This window comes from Gastrolobium bilobum, unplaced genomic scaffold (assembly GCF_033153095.1).
Source record: "Gastrolobium bilobum isolate Gb01-03AN ecotype WA unplaced genomic scaffold, APGP_CSIRO_Gbil_v1 utg28982, whole genome shotgun sequence".
NCBI lineage: Eukaryota > Viridiplantae > Streptophyta > Magnoliopsida > Fabales > Fabaceae > Gastrolobium > Gastrolobium bilobum.
Window position 1 is genome coordinate 20,001 of NW_026899952.1, and position 20,061 is coordinate 40,061.

At 33.2% G+C, this 20,061-nt stretch overlaps 1 pseudogene; it reads right to left on the minus strand.

Annotated features, from left to right (window-relative positions):
- Window positions 1-2,561: 2,561 nt before the first annotated feature.
- Window positions 2,562-5,095, minus strand: LOC133294357 (pentatricopeptide repeat-containing protein At3g23020-like; annotated as a pseudogene).
- Between the last annotated feature and the right edge of the window lie 14,966 nt (window positions 5,096-20,061).

Genomic DNA, 20,061 nt, shown 5'->3' on the forward strand with positions numbered 1-20,061 from the left:
TTGTCAATTCTTATCACGCTCTTATTGTATCTCCTTGTCTCTGATATCTCTCTCTAATATGATTTGATCTCTCTATCTGATATTATATCTCTCTCATCCCAGTTCTTATTTTTATTATTAAAGCTTCCATCTTTATAACGTGTTGATGGGTATTATTAATTTAGTTTCATTTTTTTGTTAAATTATTAAATATTAAATGAAATATACACTATATAAATTAAAAATATTATTTAATATTAAAACGTGTCCCAACGTGTCAAAATCCATAATTTTTTAGATTGACGTGTCGGAGTGTCGTGTCGTGTCACGTGTCGTATCGGTGTTACATAGGCCAAATGTATATGATCAACCACAATTGTTAGATTCAGTGACTCGATCCAATACACGGCTGTTTGAGTCCTAAAATGGGATGAAATACAGTTGAGATGTCTTCATATTCATGCTGACGTTAACTGTTTGAATTGTATGGAAAATATAAAGTATGATACTTCGACAAAACTAGTTTGTAAAATCTATCATAAAGAAAACCTTGAACATTGCAGAGCCTTCGTAATAAGACTTATTTAGCATATGGAATAACACAGTATTAAGGATAGGTGTTTATTTAGTAGCAAATGACACCAGAATGCTACTAAATAATAAAAGAGGCTTAAGCTATAAAACAAAGCGAGCATTTTGACAATCATGTAGGCTCTCATGTAATAATATTAAATATACCTGAATTCTGAGATTTACAAGATCAAAATTCTCCGTGTGTAAAGTCACATCTTCTCCGGACACCAAAGAAGGCAGCATGCAGGATCTCTGTCTCCAGCAAAAACCTTTCAAAATTGTACATCGTTTATCTGATTATTTAGATATCAAATATCATCCAGGGTCAGTCATGCATATTATATTATGAAAAAAATGACATGGATTTTAAACACCAACCATTCATTGGTGTAAGAATATTTAGAAAATATCATATGATATCTTGTTTATATCTTCAAATAGTTTAAAGTATCCTATATGATTTCTTAAGAATAATTTACTTATTTTCTTATATTTCATTATTTGTTTCCTTATTTAAGGAGTCCCCAATTTAGTATAAATGGGGCTTACTACTTTGTCTTTTGTATCACATTAAAACACATCAAATCAATTTCATGTTATTCTCTCTTTTCTTCCTTACCTACTCAAATCCGTATAATTTCCCTAATTTCAATACAACATTACCATTTCCCATCACTATTCCCTAAAGCCGGGAGCTTTATTATCAGTCAACTTTTCCAGTTTCGTGTGCCCTTTCAGCTGTCTTGCAAGTCTTCTCTTCTAACAACCTTCTCTTAATTGTTTGCTATTGCCCACTACCGTATCATCATTTCAGTAGCAACACATCTTCTAACTGCCATCTGAAGCTTCCCCGCCCAGTGCTATCATAAAATTTTCCACCGAGTTGGAGTGACTCTTGCCATTAGGCCAATCCCCGACAAGCCCATCCCATGCGCCCTCACGCGCTACTTTTGTGTGTTGTGCTTCATCAAACTCTCCAGCGCATGTGACAACCTGCAACCATCGGCGCAGTGCTTGACCCAACCTCCTATCCCCCGATACCAGTTTTCCTTTCTAACTCGTCGTCCATATAATATCATATAATAATAGAACATTATAACTTAAAAGGGGAAATGTTAGAATATTTAGAAAATATCATATAATATCTTGATTATAACTTAGAATAGTTTAGAGTATCTTAGATGATTTCTTGCAATCAAATTTCCTTATATTTCATTATTTGTTTCTTGATTTGAATAGTCCCCTATTTATAATACTTATTACAGTCTTTTGTATCACATCATAACACATTAAATCAATACCAATTTTATGTTATCCAGTTTTTATTTCCTCTGTTCTTCCATCCCTACCTAAATCCCTATAATTTCAACAATTGGTATAAAAACCTAGGAGATGAGGTTAGTTGAAATATATATTGGATGAATTTTCATCAGATGCACTTAATATTGTGATGACATTTCTAGATTTTTAGTCTCTTTCTATTTAAACCTTCAATCCCCATTCCTCAAATATACTAAAGTTCTGTCTTAAAAAATGAGAAAAGGGGGGAAAAGCAGTTCATATAACCAGAGAGGTTTCACCAACCTGATTCCCATTGCTAACCTTCAAGGAATACTCATAGAAAGAGCCAAAAAAAATTCCGATTACAGAATCCAGCAAAATGGCAGAAACCTATGGTCAAAATTAGGTAAAATATTTCTTTCAGATATTGGAATTATTCTGGTGGAGAAAATGATCCTTAAGAAATAAAGGGAAATATTTAGTAACTGGGAAACAATATAAATTAATATCCATTTATCTTATCATCATATTTCAGATGTCCTAATATTTTTCCTCATTTTATGGACAAACTACGAAGTCAGAAAATAACAGATTATTATATGAATTACCAGTAGCAATTCTAGATACCATGGTTGAAATGCTCCAATTATAGCCTCAGCCATGTGGTCAAAGTGTAAACAACCAGTTCCAGAGGAAAGCCAGTGTAGGTAAGCTCCAATCATGCTTTTCTACCTGAGGTAAGCTCCATCCATGAATAAGCACATCTATTCATTTGTATAACATCTCCTTCAAGCACACATGAGAGTGCCAACATCCATGCTTGCAAACCACAAGGAGCATCCCTCTTCACCATTACTTCTAGCCTGCCAACAGCCTGCTTTGAAATTCCACAATTCAGCAAAATATGTCCAAGAGCTTTGAATGTAAAATCATCAGGTTGAATGCGAGATCTTATCATTTCCTTGAAAGTCTCTGTCGCTTCCCTTAGCCTCCTATCCATAGAATACAAGCCAAGCACGTTATTATAACTTAATAAACTAGTCAACAGTCCTAGTTTTCTCATTTGATTTGCAATTTGAATAGCTTCATCCAATCTCCCAATTTTCTTATACAGGCATAACATCATTGCATACGAAAACTCATTTGCAACTTCATTCTTCTTCAATCTCTCAAATATCTCCTTTGCTTGATCAACCATAAGTCGCTCAGTATAAAGATCAATCATACAATTAGAGGAAAATACTGGAGGACCTTGATCAGATAGTTGAAGCAACTTATATGTTTCTTGTGCTTCTTTCAGGTAGCCTACTTTAGTATACAACTTTATCAAAGAGTTATATATAGCTGGATTCCCTGACAAGCCTGCCCTTCTCATTTCGTCAACATAACTGATGGCTTCTTTAACACTTCCAGCGTCAGCAAAAACATTGATCAATGCACCATAAATAATGACATCAGGTTGCACAGCATATCCAATCATCTCCTTGTATAGTCCTTCTGCCATTTCCAATTGGCCTAACTTTGCAAAGCTTGATATAACAGCACAATATGGGATGCAATCACTCACCAATCCTGCCTCCTGCATTTTCTTCAGATAAGTTTTTGCAATGTGAGGCTTGTCAGCACTGGCCAAAATATGTATGAGAGAACTGTAGCTACATTTGTCTGCAACAATACCAAATTTCTCCATATTATCAAACAAATGACATGCTTTATCATAGCACTTTCCGATCCCATAAGCTTTAATCATCACATTAAACTCAAGGACGCTGAGCTTCTTCTTTTCTTTGCAGCAAATAAAAACTCTCTCTGCTTCTAAAGTATACCCTTGCTTGCCATATGCATCAATGTTTGCAGAATAACAGTCAGAAGTCATATTCCCAGTTAGATGAAACCTCCTGAACCATAAACATGACTGCTCAAGCATACCCGATTCTACATACATCCTAGTCAGAGCAGATTGGGTGAATTCATCAATCTCAAGACCCCTTTCATCCATCTCCCTTATGAGCTCTTCAGCTTCTTGGATCATTTTCCTTGTCGAGTATGCATACAAGAGGATACGGTAACTCACAAGGTCTGGCTCAAGGCAGGCCTCTTTCATCTTGGCAAGATATTTTGCTGCCAAGTTGATATTATTACGCTTAATGTAAAGAGAAATAAGGGTATTATATGTCCTTGTGTCTGGTGGGCATTGAAGCTCTTCCATTTTCTGCAACAGCAAACTTACTTCCCGTTGGCATCCATGGTTTCCATATAAGTGAATCATTGTATTGAATGTCACTGTTGTAAGGGCTATGCCTTGTTTGATCATCTTAGCAAAAGTTCCAGATGCTGCTCCAAGTTGACCACCCTTCCCATATGTGTCAATCAAAGTATTGTATGTTCGTGAGCTTAAACAAACATTGGGATGTGATACCTTATTCTCCAATTGTGGAGTATCCAATGTATTATGATTAATCCCTAATCTCAAAGGATCACCTCTAGACCATCTCCTGAAAAATTCTTCAGCTTTTTCGAACTCTCCAACCCTCTTGTGCAATTGAACTACAATCCCCATTGTGGCCTCATCAGGTTCCATCCCTTGACTTTGCATCCTTTGAAGCCAAACAAGTGCTTCTTCTTTAAGTCCACCTTTACCGTAAACATCAATCAAAGTTCCATATGTGGAATTCACAGGTGCAACCCCTTTTGCATTCATTTCATTCCACAAACTCTGCACACGGCCCCACTTCCGTGCTTTGCCAAGGATCCAGAGCATTATGTTGTAATGAATCACGTTCAAGTCAAAACAACCCTTCTTCTTGAACCACTCAAAAATTTGCAAAGCCCTCTGCCAAGAAACCTGTTCCTTCAAAATAATACTCATTTCCTTGTTGGTGAGACTCTCTCCCCAAGGTCTGAGAGCTTCATCCAACTCCTGAATGGTGCTCAAAGCCTGTAGAATTGAAGGAATGCATCCACCGTAAGATACCCATTTCGTCGAACACCTGGAGTGCACCTTGTTCTGCTCCAAAGCAGACCCATTATTACCCCTTTTCTTTAGAAGCCCATAATCAGCATTTTTCTCCAAATTCAGTTTCTTTAGTCGAGATTCTTGGTCTATGCCATTGAGAGAATGAGGCAGCTTATGTTGTATGGTTTTATTGGGAATGGGTACAAAGTTTTCAAGAGGAGTTGAAGTTGAACTTGCAGTTGCAGGAAGTGGAAGTGTATGGGTGAAACCAAAATTGGTGTCTAAAAGTTGAAGTTTCGTAAGCATTTCCCCCCAAACACAAAACACGACGATAAGAACTAACAACAACTTCACTGTCACATCGGATTTTGGTTTTCTTTCCTTTTTATCTCAATTCTTGTTTATTCCAGGAGGGTTGGGCTTCTTTACATTCAAAGGTTTTTGGGCCTTTCAGCAGTAACCATATTACATAATTGCAAACCCAGTATGGTCGTTTTTTTATTTTTTACATTATAATCAATTTAAAAGTAAAAATTTAACAAATATATTTTTATAAAAGTTAGTATCATAAAAAGAGTTTTATTTTACGATATTAATGTTCTTTTGTGTGCACGACATAATTTTACCTCCTGCGTTCACATGAAAGTGGATAGGATTCATTTTTTTATTTTTCTTTGTCATTTTCTTATTGGGTTCCACCCATTCTCATGTGAATATAGAAGATAAATTTATCTTAAGCTTACAGAAGAAATTAAGCTCTTATTTTATAACAAGTAAAAGAAGAAAACAAATAGAAACTCTTGGAATAATTTCTTCTTCTTTTTTCAAAGATGTTATCAACTTTTGTCAAACTCCTCGTCTTTACTTTTTAGTTATATGTTTATATGTTTATTTTAAATATATATATATATATATATATATAATTTAAAAATGTAAAAAAAAATTATAAGAAAATAATACAAGCGACGTGTAAATAATATTGTTATGATAACATAAAAAGAATAGAAGGGTGGTTGCTTACCAAACAATGTGGGATTGGTTCAAGAATAATAAAAGAAAAGTCCCTTAGTTTAAAAGTGATTACTTTGAAAATTTCAAATGTTAACCTTTTTGTGATTTTATATTTTTAGGGATGTTTTGTCCATTGTGTGTGTAATCTTTCAAAGGGAGAGGAGTGCAGGACGCATTATTATTGTTCATGTCTTTATAATGAACCTAAACTTCACTTATTTATTGCAGGTGTCCAAAAATTTTATATCAGATTAATTAACAAGTAAAATAGGGATAAAATGGACAAGTTAGTTCAATACTAACGATGTTAAAGGTGAATTTTGATAGAATAATATCACAAGGGGGACAATTGATAAGAAAAAAAAACATAGGGGTGCAAATGATAAAAGAGTAAACCACATGGGAGGTTATGAATTTTTTCCTATAATTTTATAATTTCATTCTTTATTTAAAAAATTAACATGTTTACATGATATTTTTCTCATCTCTTAATAATTTTCTCTCTCTATAATTTTTTTCTACGTGATATTTTTCATCTCAAAAATCATTTTCTCATAAAACTTCCTTTCTCAAAATATAGAATAGTATTTATTATATATTTTATTATTAAATAAATTATAGACTCCAAACCAAATTCTATGATTCGTTTTGGTAGATCAACTGTTCTGATTTGTTTGATTTGAAGGGACTGTAATTAATATTGTATTCGTCTGGTAGTCGATGGACTATAGAGAAAGTAATTATAAACCATTGAATTAAAGATGTTGGGGCTTGTAGCCAAGGTGTGGTGATGTGTGCAAAGCACATATAATAGATTAGTATAATAACTCATACTGATTTAATAAGCTAATTGGAAGATTAGTAAGGTGAAAATCTAAATATTGATAAGTACTCAAAATTTTATAGGATGAGGCTCTAAATTTTAAATGGATAAGAATTATATACTGTAACAGCCCGTTGTACACCGGTATTGTTAACATTAATTATGATATTAAGCGCAGTTACAATCAAAGCAGTTCATTTATAAAAATGCGAATAAACTTTTTCCGATTATTACACGAGCATTTAAAACATAAAAAGCGTAATAGTTAAAAGCTGTGACCGTAACCGTAAACTCTTGCGGAAGACTTATTTAAACTATTTTTATAACTCACATTACTTATTATAAGTTACTAAGGAGTTCCCATAAACTCACTTAGCCAATTTTCAAACTTTACGTTTTTACCAATTCGGACATGTTTCACTCTAAATTTTTCTGCGACCAAACCATTCGCAACCAAACTCTCTTCTCTGATTAGATCTTTGTCTTACTTAATTCCCTTTTTAACAAGCTATCATATGCTCAATTCGGAGCTCATTTGCTCCGGTTATCGCCGTTTGAAGTTGGATCAGCGAATAGCCAAACAACCCCAAAAACAGCTCCAAACCACTCACCTTACTCGAATTACTGCACTCAATCCATTCAACCATTTGCTCTCAAATTTTTATCCTACAAATTATACATCTCAAAATTCATTTTGATATATCATACGCTTAATTTGACTGAGAAACGAAGCGGGAATTAATTTCCCAAATCCGGTCCAGAATCTGCCTCAGGTGCAGTGGCACATGAGCAGTCCGTATTTCTCCATTTTTTTCAGGCCGAAGATCAACCCAGAATTTCCTCAAATTTTGATACAAGGTAGAGGACATCTCAACCTTTAAAATGGCGTATGGAGCGTCCCTATTGGACCTCTATGGAGGGAGATATGCTCTCCCGAAGTTCGCCTAAAATCTGCCAATTCTACAGAAATTTCGCCAGAGTTTCCTTTGTTTTTCCAATAATCCCAAAACTGTAAACGATCATTTAAACCTCAAATGTACCTAATAAACACATGATAATACAGTAATAATCCAATGGGTGGCACACACAAGGACCAACAACGCCTTGGGGCACTTACAACCCAATCCAGTTTATAGTTATTAGGCATATAGTTCATATTAATCATCCTTAAGTAGTTGCAATCACTAATATCTTTTTCATGCATATTTTCATCATACATGTAATCATACCCTAAAATAGGCCTAAGGGCCTTCCATCATAAATAGTCATGCATCAATACGATTACAATATTGCTTTACAACTTACAACTTGAAACTTAAACTTCAACTTACATTCTTCCAATATTACAACTTAAATTCAAATGACAACATAACCAAATACATAACTACTAGACTTAGGCAAAATGGCATGAACAAATATGCTAATGAAGCTCATACAACATACATATGAGATGTTCATGCCCTAAGTCTAGCCTAGGCCACACGGCCAACAATATGCAAAATATGAAGCACTCTTCTGCTCACTTTGCGGGCCTCTTGCCCGCTGCTCCTGCTCCACTGCTACCTCCTGAAATAAATGCCCCGAGACGGGGTGAGATATACGAATATATCTCAGTAACCAAGAGGTTCTGGAGAAAACTCCACCCAATGGTTCACTTCGATGCATATCAATAGAATAAAACAACCACTTTGAAAACGGGATATAGCAAGGGATTTAGAGAAATGGGAAATATAAAGAAACAAACTACGACGATACGGGATGGTAACCCCAATTCCACGTACACCCTGGGCATATATAAGCCTATGGGTATCATCCAAGGTGTGTTCACAGAAACCACAACCATGATGCCCAAACCAACCAAAACGCCAAAGACATTCCTAGTGTGCTCCTACTCGGATCACACACTATGACACGCAGTCAACTGGAACTCCCTCTTGGAGACCTATCCAGCGGAAGTCTGAAAATGCCCGAAGGCTAATAAAACTGTCTATTGGCCAGAGACTCGGTACATAAGTACCCACTGTAATAATGCATGCATGCTCATGTGTTCTACACTACTCATATACACTTCCTACCGTTGCCATCAACTGGCAAGGTGGAACAAAAAGGGGGAACAAGCCCCAGTACCAAGAGGTTACCTTAAATGTTGCTTTCACAAGCTCCGCAGCAGCTTATCCCTCAACTTGGTACACAGCAGAATGCCTACACATAGGACATTCTCAATCTGTTATAATTCAAACAATACATGCTAATTTACAATTATACATGCATTGAACCAATTACATACCTCAATCCACTTGGTCCAAGACCAAGGGTAACTCCCAGATTCAAGTTTCGGGATTCAAGTCAACGTACGGCAACCTATACAATTATGTACATCCATCAGTACGCGTCAAATAGCATCAAAACGCAAAATCACAAAATCCTCCACCTATACTAGGTGGTTCGGCCAAACAAGGCATAAATCCAAATTTATTTTTCTAAATTTTCTTTCTCATTTTATTATACATCCTTAGGTTGCCAAAAGGCCATAACAAGTGCCGTTTTTCACTTTACGTCTTTTAAACAACGTCTTGCCTAATATTTTACTCTAGGATCCTTTATGGCATTTAACACCCTCAATTATTTTGCATTGATCCTTCAACCTTCAAACCACCACACAACCCATCTAATTACCATTTATCACATGATACATCATCCAAGCAATGGCAACAACATCAAATTCCTAAAATTCTCTAAATGGCCGAATTGCAACACAAGCCATCCCCAAGGATTCTCACTCAATTTAACCACTCCACACCTCATACAATCCCATTATATCAACATGTAATCATACAACAACTCACCAATACAATCCTAACACATTTTCAAAATTCAAAGTAATGACAACCTCAAAATTTTCTAAGTTACAAAATCATATTTTTCACCAATAAATTTCATTGCATTTCTAGCTCTAACACATCATTCTAAGACATTATCATCTAATACACATTTTCCATTTGAGCTCTCTAACATCACAAATCAACAAAACAAGGTCTAGGGTTCATAAATTCAAATTCATGAATCAACCATCAAAAGGTGAAGAAACTTACTCACAATTACGTCACAAGGTTCCTCCTAGCACTCCACAAGCAATGGCTCAAGAAATCAACCCCAAAATCACAAAATTTCCAAAACTTTCGTGGCTGTATATGCCCTTTTTCTCACAATACAGAGGGTTTTGAGGGAAACTAATCGGTGGAACGGATTCGGGTGGTGATTTCCATCGAATTTCAAGACAAGAATCGTCCGATTCGGTTAAGAATTGATGAAGTTATGGAGAAATCAAACAAAATGAAAATTGAGGGGGAGGGGGGCTGTCACGTTTCAGCAAAGGGAGAAAGGGAGAGAGAAGACAATGAATAGTGAAATGCTTATATGTCTTAAGTGATTTAAGTGGGGTGGGTGCCACCGCCACTTCACGCGATTCAAAACGCGTCAAAACTCTCACTAAACGTCCGTAAATTCAAAGCCTATTTAGAAACTCTAATTTTTAACATTAACTATTCCCCTTTAATTAAGCTTGATCAGATAAATTCAGAGTCCTCCATTCGTTCGGAGAAAACACTGTTTTAAGCTACTGCGCGCGTCGTTGGCACGCTTCCCCAAAATGACTTACTTTCATCAAATTTTATCAACAATCATATTTCCTAACTCAATAGACCATTTGTAACTCATATTTGAAACCTAGAGCTCAAAACTCAACTGGCACGTTTTACGGTGCAATTGTACCGCGATATTTTTACCCACGAAAAACATTATTCACTGATTTTTCTGAAACTTGCCTATCCACTCAATTTTTCATTCTGAACCCATTTTCAGGGTTATTTTTAATATCTGAGACCTTCTACTCAATTTTTATCTTCCTTGGGTTGCGTGTTGACTAATTACCGTTTTGCCCTTTCTTTGTATTTTGGCCTAATCTTCAGGATTTTTCACTAATCCTTCACTTAATTGCTCACTTAATATTTTAATATTTGATTTAGAAATGTGAGGTGTTATATATCCCACTTGGATCATGACTCTTACGAAATTACAAGTGTGTGCTTCGAGTTACTAATTGGTGGAGAGAAAGGAATGACAAACTTGTCTTTTTCGAGGATAAGTGGTTTAAGAAAAACGATAAAGGAAAAGAAAAGAAAACGATAGAAAGCTTTATCACTTTCCTTCTTCTCCTTCACTCCTCCCATAGTGTCCCTTCATTCCTTTTCCCCTCTCGTGCGCGCCTTTGCTTTTTGCCAAGAAGAGAAATTTTCTTCCTCTTTCCCTTGGTGAATCAAGGTACGAATTGATCAATTGTTAGGATTTCTTGATAAAACATAGGGGGCTAAGGTTTGAGATTGAGTAATGGAGTATTCACCACAAAAATAAATATATTTTTGTAAGTTTTGGCATGTGAGTGTTAATCATGTCAAAGATTGCTTGTTTACAACAATGTGTTTCTTAATTTGCATTGGTAGTGTAGCATATACTAAAGTAGCAAGACCAAGGCTTTAGCCTTTTCCACACTTAGGTCCAATAGCAAGGGATATGCCAACATATTTCTCAGATTGATTAGAGTTGAAAACTTTCATTTAGAGTCATGAATTTGGGAAAATCATATATACGTAATTCTTAGGACTTTTGATGGCTTCACCTTAATTGTGTTCCACCATAATTCAAAGGACTCATGATTATTCTCACATTTAAAGTGATTGTGACATTTAGAGATAAAGTCATTATATATATATATATATATATATATATATATATATATATATATATATGCACGAGTAACGAGTATAGTAATGAGTAATGAGTAATGAGTAATGTCTTAGACTATGATATAGAGATGATAAGCAATAAAGAGAAATATAACAATTAATGTTATGAGTTTTATGAGCAATTACTGTGTTTTGAATTGTTTGTATTTGCAATTGCTAAGAAACTTGGCTAAGTACGGGGTTTCCCTTGGGAAATTAATCCTAAGAGTGATGAATCTTGGAAAGATAAAGGCTGTAGGGATAGAATGTGTGTTCACTTAAGGATCTATGATAAAGATCATGACCATAAGGACTCGAGTACTTTTCATGTCTATCGCCTAAAATGTGTTCCTAGTCTTGAATCACCAAGATAGGGCATTGGTGATATCGATAAAACTAAGACGACATCATCTACTTATATAGAGATACAAGGTTGGGACCTCATAGAATGTAGGCATGGTGATGTCTTAGCCGATGTCGTGGGTGGATCTGTTAGAGAACATATGGCACTGAACTAGCCCGCCGAGAAACTCCACAAGGATTCATTGTAGAAAGTATCATTAGATTTGTAATGTCTCTCATCATTTGGTAGTGAAAATCGCCCTCGACTTGATGATGTCATCGAACAATATGTCCTAGGGTTATGCTTAGATTGTACGACTCTATTCGCCTAAAAATGGGAAGAATAGTTATACTTTTTGGCATAACTCGAATACATGAGTATAAATGAACATTCTAATAGGACTTATAGTCCCCTACAAGGGATTAGTATTTCACAAGACTTGTAGGGCTTGGATAACTTCTATTAGACTCATGAATTCTATGCATAGTAAAGGATTATGAGGAGTTATGGTGGCTTAAAGTCAATAAAAGAAGATTCTCAGTTCTGTGATATGCTACATTTAGTCACATAAAAGATATGATACTCTATCCTTACTCTCAACTAAATGTGATCGACTTTATGAGGGATGATATCAGCACAATATCCAAATTAGAAAGGTAGATCACTTGATCAACTCTATTAGTTTTGGGGCCACAGAGCATTGCTAGTGTCATATGTGTTTATTAGATAAATTGGGCTCGTTACCGGAGTTTAATTGATCCAAGTTTATCTATGTCAATAACTAATTGGGCCTAATGTGTCACACACCAATATTGTTCTTAATGGCGTGTTATAGCATGTTTGGACCAATAATTTGTTATTGGGCTTAAGTGGGACTATGAGTGAATTGGGTTGGAGTGAGACTCTAAGCCCACATCAACGATGCCCACCATTTTAGCCTTTAGTGGTGAAATTGGTTTCTCCACTTATGGCCCCAAATCTGCTAGAAGGCCCAATAGGGTCTTGGGCAATGGGTGCTAGTAAGTCAAGGAGTTGACTTGGTCAAAATTAGTTTTAGCACAGTTCTTAATTTGAATTTTAAATTCAAATTTAAATTTAAATTAATAGCTAAGATAAGAATGAATTTAAATTCAAATTTCAAGAGGTAAGTGTTAGAAATTTATTTTATGGGCAATATTAATTAATTAGTTTTGTATTTAAAATTAATCGAGTTAATGGATATTTCAATATTATTATTGTAACTAGCTCATTGTGATCACATTGAATTGGGCTTCTGGCATCTGTTGTTATTGGGCCTAGTTGGGCAGCAGTGTAGGCTTTAGTGTGACCCTGGTTTTCCATGATGGGTGGACCCAGTGGACACAGACTCTTTTCTAGGTTATTAGCTAGGTCCCCTCTCTAGCCTATAAATATTGGAGTTAAGCTCCATAAGCCATCATGCTCCCATCGCTGAGGCTGCCTTTATCGAAATAGGTGATAGAGAGGAAGATCTGGCATGTAGTCCTTTCAATCTTTCGACTTTGTGACGATCCAATAAGGTACACACAATCCCAACTTTGATTTCATATTGTTTAAGTATTTTATAATCATATACATGATCCAGGGTAAAATATTTCTATCATTTGATATCAGAGCCTCTGTATATGATTCTAGAATCTATATTGTTGAATCAAATAAATTGGGGTTTTGTTTTTTATATATATAAAGGTCGAATCTCTATGGATTAATTCATGAATTTTTTTTTATTGAATCAAGAACCTTTAAGGTTTTTATTCAACATGTCAATATCTTTCCATAGATGTATAATATGCATATTTTTATGGAGCATTGAAGGAGAATTCGTATTTGAGAGTTCATTGCTCAAAAGTTCTAAAACTTTTCAAATTGATTGGACAATTTCACCCGAGTTTAATCTATGTTTGGATCGATGTTGATTTTCAGAAATAAAAAAAAAAAATTTAATTGAAAAGGTTGCTATATTTTTATGTAAGTTGCAGGATTTTGTCGTTGGATTATTTATTTTTTATGTTTTGTCCTATGTGATATATACACTGTTTGATATACTGTACATTAAAAATTATTTAGTACCTTTCGTTTTTCTTTGGATATTCAATATATATGAAAACACCTGGTTGAATGCATTCTATTTGTTGTATCTTTAAATTTTTATGTTACGTTTTGTTTTCTCTCTATGGACTTGAAATAAACCAAGCCAGATATATTTTACATACTAATTATAACTAACCGATTTTCAATAATAATTGTTTAAGTTCTAGACATTGGGTGCATAAATCGTTGTATGCAATTCAATTTCCATGTACAGTTGTACAATGTTATATGCTTTTTTCTTTATCATCGTTTTTCGTGTATTTTGGTATTAGGACTTCTTTCGGTGATTAGTGTACTAGTGTTATGCCAATTTTCATGTACAGTATTATATGCCTTCTTAAAAGATATTTATCATCATCCTTTTTTGCATATTGGTATGAGACTATATATCCAAGCTAGTGTATGCACTTTTTCCTCAAAATTTGCTTCGTGAAACGTGAATACTGAATAGTTACTGTAGATTCACATTTGACTTTGTCTTTAGGCAAATTTTTTGATACAAGTTACTAGAATCGTCTGCTATTGTTGTTCCGTTTTTTTATCAATTCCGAATTTTTTGGTCCCACGATTAGATGTTTGTTTCAAGAAGATATGATCTTATCCTTTGTATATAACAAACCGTATATATAACAATTCCGATTTTTAATGGAGTAAACTAATAATAAATAGAATATAATAAAAATAGGCTATTTATATAACAAACTGTATATATCAATTCCGATTTATAAGGAGATGTAACAATCATCATTTTAGCCTATTTTGATTTGTGCATCCTCATCTAATTATCAATTCCGATTTTTAAGAATATGTAACAATAAAATATATATGGTTGTTTGTTTTGTTTTAGGGATATACTGTTTGTGATAATATATATATATATATATTTTGGATATACCCTTTGTGATAATATGTATATATATATATATATATATATATATATATATATATATATATAATATTCCTTTAATTGGTATATTATATGATTCGGCCTGTGACTCATATATATATTCTCTCAGTGGCCTATATATTCTTTTTGAGTTTGAGATTTGCTCACGTTGAATAAGTTACGAAATATATAATATCGATCGGTTTTTTTTCCCCTGAAAACATTCATCTTTGGTTTTGGCGTATACCAATGTGCATAAACTGCATATATTATTTGAATGGGACACTGTTTATAGTTTGAATTTTTTTCACATATTGATATGTGAATTGGACTTTGAATTTCACTTTTGGTGTTACTAGGCATCTTTAAAAAACTCTGCGTGAATTTTTTGGTTTTTCTCCGTAATTGTTTTTTCGATTTTTAAGTTACTGTTGATTTCGTTGGTGATTTCGTCATTTGTCTTATTATTGTTCTGTTACTTTATTTCCGTGAAGCGTGAAACATGTTTTGTTTCACATTTGGAATTAATCCATGTTACTGATATTTGTGAATATTGTTTCGACATTTCCGTTTAAATTGTGGTTTTTCATATTACCGTTCCGTAGTTTTAGTGATTCACGTTTGGTTACTGTTGGCGTGTTTTTAGAGTCACTATTAGCTATGTTAGCTATTGGCAATTTCAGTATTTTGATAATTAAAATGTTAGTTAGTGTAAATTGATTAATTTTGAATTTATGTTCCAATAGTATTAATGTTATTTGTTTCTATTGGTATTTGTCTTATATTAAATGTTGTGTCATGGCCACAACTGTTAGATATTTTTTCGTGATATTTGTTGCATGATATCAGTTACTTGAAGTAATATTCCGTGGAACATAACCATTAGCATTTTGTTTAGTGGTTTTACTGTTCCGATTTAGTAGATGATGTGAAACCCATGATATTAACTTGTTGAATTGTTGAGGTTGTTTCACGGGAATTTGTTACGATTTGTTACAATATTTTTTTTTTCTTGACCGTTACCACAATTTTGTTTTAATCGTCTCATATCTAAAATTTTTTGAAATACAAAAACTGCAATTTACGTTCATCTTCAAATAAAATACATGGTTGAATTAATTTTGCACTTGTATTTTTTTTTAATGCAATATTTTATTTGCATTTTATTTGAAGATGTTGGATTTTGTTGAAATACGATGCCTTTTTGGTTTTTTTTTTTTTTACATTTTGGAGCATGACATTTTTATTTATTTATTACAATGTGTAACGAATTTTAGTCATGCCATGCAGCACTATGTAACACCTTATAATTGAATCATGTTAGACTTTTTCATGTGTACAGTACAATCATTAGTGTATGCTATTTTATTTTCGTTATGTAGCGCACAAATGATTTTTTTAAATTTCGGTTTTCATTTTTTGAGTGCATTAAATGGGTCTTTATCACCATTTGAAAACTTTCACTTTTGTGCTGAATTTGATATTTTAAAATCGAAACTTCTTTTGATTGATGTTTTCGTGTTGCTGAGTCAACATTCGATGTTTATATAAAATGGCAAGAATGAAAATTTAGAAAATAACTACATTGTCATTAAAAAATTACAAAAGGCGGTTGAAAATCCTAGATTCCTAGTTGAAAATTTCAATATTGTTATTGAAAGATATTCAAAATATGGTTGCAGTTTTCATCTTTTACTATTTAAATTTTGTTGTTGTTTAGATTTTTTATATTACATAGGCCTCCAATATTGTTACGATTTTGATATATCTAAAAAGATATTTTTGTGCTGGCCTTCAGTATTGTTATGATATTTTTTATTTTTTATGGGAAAAGATTTTTTTTGAGTTCATCTACCACCGATCTAATTAATTTGAGATAAAGATGTAATTGATGTTGATGTTATGAGTGTAAGTTATGGGTATACTATATCATCATACTTTATATTTAGAATCAAACCTTAATTTTAGGGGCTAAGTTCATCTTCTTTGTGGCCTTGATTTGTGCACAGATCTATAAGAATGTATGTTTCCTATTTGCAGTTGTTCACATGTTCGTCTATCACTTAAGTAATGTCAAAAATTGTCTTAGAATTTGAATACATTGTAACGATAGGAAAACGATAGAGTTTTAATCTATTCCTATCAAATATTTCTAATATTATAATATTACGCGATACATTCAATGTTAATATACATGTGGTATTATTACTTAAGTTGCTCTCGGTGCACAATTTTAAAGTTGTGTTTGATATTGAATGAGAATTTTTTTTGGATTATCAAATGCAATAATTTTTAGAAACACATATTGGAAAAGTGTTTCATGTTGTTTGAGCATGTTTGGTTCACGAGATATTATTGTTGTTTAATAATTATTATATGTTAATTATCTGCCCAAAGGGGATTTTTAATATATAATAATAAATTACATGAAGATAAATATTATTGATGGGAATATCTAATTGAAAATTATTTATCTGTCCAAAGGGGATTAATTTCTTGAAAATTACATATGATGCATTTATGTTCGAATTAAGGAGATATATAATTTATAAAATTTATCTGCCCAAAGGGGATAAATTTTAGACAATTGTATATAATTTTCTCCGTTGTTAAATCTTCATGTGATGAAAAATAATTATATATTATATACTCTGCCCAAAGGGGAGTCTATGATATTTAATTATTTTTGTTATTGCTCATGATTAATTTATTACATTATGTGTATAACTTTTGGTGATAAAGATTAACTTGTGTTAAATTCTATCAATTATGAATTTTATTTTATTTTTGGGTATATTTTGGTGCAAAATGTATTGAAAAATTAGCTCTCATTTGATATTATTGTATAATTTTGTACTCTCAACCTGTGTTGCATGCTGTAATATTTTGTTTATTGGATTGTATGCTTCCGCTTGAACTATTTACATACAAAAAAATTATTGAGGAGTGCTTCTAGTTATTTCATGCAATTTCCTGCCCAAAGGGGGTTATTGTGTGTTTTAATTGGAAGCTTAACCGTAATAAAATTATTGGAGGTGCATTGGTCTAGGTGATCTATCTGCCCAAAGGGGACAGATCTCTGAAGCCAGTGTATGCTCATTAATTGATTCATCTACATGAAAGTAAGTGGGAGTAAATATATTTTCTTAGTACTTTATGTAGATGACATTTTATTTGCTAGTAATATGTTGATTTATTGAATAAGACAATAGCCTTTTATCTAAAAGTTTTGAAAAGAAAGACCTTAGAGTAGCTTCTTTTGTATATAGAACACGAGTTCTTTAGAATCTTTTGATTCCCTTAATTAGTGGGAGTAATACTCAATGCTTGCTTTTGAATATTTTAGATTTTTTTGATTCCTTTGGTTAGTGGGAGTCATATTCAGTTTGTTTCTTTTCTATGCAAACTGATAATTATTTTGTGATATTTGTTTGAATTCACGTAATTGATGATGATCATCATTATTATTATTTCTCCTGTCGACTAAGAAATATATGTATGGAATAATATCTTTAAGCATGTTGTGAGCTTAAAGGTGATTGGATGTCACAAATTTTGAGATCTCATGTTGTACTGTGACATACTGGCTTATTTAAGCAAAACAATTTCATGTTGTTTAGAAATTGCAGTGATGCGATTTTATATTGTTGAGAAATCGTATCAAGAAGTGCAATTTCATGTTGTTTAGAAATTGTGGTAATGCAATTTCATGTTGTTCAGAAGTTGCATTACAAAGTGTAATTTCATGTTGCTTGGAAATTGCACTAATGTAATTTCATGTTGTTGAGAAATTACATTGAGGACCGATAAGAATTAGTGTGTCACATTGTTGATCACATTTTGGCACTAATTCTTACTACACTACTAGGCCTTGATTCATGAAGATATAATACTCATTGTATGTGAGTATGGAAGGTCATATGCTATGATATTTTCGGTATATTGATCGCCATATTCCTATGAGGAGATTATGTTGGATTGAATTGTGTTGAGATGCTGAAATTGGAATATTGTTTTTCAAAATTGTGGCCACGTAAAATTATTTTTTAGTTATTAACCCGATAGAGTCGTTTTCGAAATAAAATGATTTTCAAAATAATATTAAATTAATTAATATAGCCCAAGTGGGAGAATGTTAGAAATTTATTTTATGGGCAATATTAATTAATTAGTTTTGTATTTAAAATTAATCGAGTTAATGGATATTTCAATATTATTATTGTAACTAGCTCATTGTGATCACATTGAATTGGGCTTCTGGCATCTGTTGTTATTGGGCCTAGTTGGGCAGCAGTGTAGGCTTTAGTGTGACCCTGGTTTTCCATGATGGGTGGACCCAGTGGACACAGACTTTTTTCTAGGTTATTAGCTAGGTCCCCTCTCTAGCCTATAAATATTGGAGTTAAGCTCCATAAGCCATCATGCTCCCATCGCTGAGGCTGCCTTTATCGAAATAGGTGATAGAGAGGAAGATCTGGCATGTAGTCCTTTCAATCTTTCGACTTTGTGACGATCCAATAAGGTACACACAATCCCAACTTTGATTTCATATTGTTTAAGTATTTTATAATCATATACATGATCCAGGGTAAAATATTTCTATCAGTAAGTGGTTAAGGATAATTATGAATCATCTATTAGATAATTATGAGAATTATCTAATTTAAATGAAGCATTATCCAATATGGATTGGATAAAACTTCATGAAACAATTTAATCATTTGAATTACGAAGTTGTTGATGAAGCAACAATCAAGAGTGGATATGGATAAGATCGAAATTCAAATAGGATCTTCTAGAACTCATTTGAATTCAAATCTTCATTAAAGTTCCATAGGACATTTGAATTTCGAAAAATTCAAATGTGGAGAAAAGTTTTCCAGTTTCATGATTGGGGAAAAATTCAAATGGGGAGCTTCTTGAACCCATTTGAATTTGAATTTTCAAGAAGCTCATTTGGTTGGTCATTTGAATTATGAATTTGAATATGGATAAAAGATTTTCAACTTCATGATAAGGGCAAATCCAAGATGAATCAGAAAATCCTCTTAGATAAACCAATTAAATGGGATTTAAATTAAAGGCTAATCCCAATTTAAAGTGGGCTATCCATGCGCCACTTTCATTCATTCTTTTGATGATATCATATAGGTCCCTTGCTTCATGAAACCCTAACACTTGGCCGCCCCATTCAACCATCACATCCTCCATTATTGTGTCCCACTTGTCCTCAAGACAACAATCGTAGTCTTAAAAAAAATAAAACAAACACTTGATAGGCTTGAACTTTGCATTCTGCTAGCAAGCTACCGAGGAATG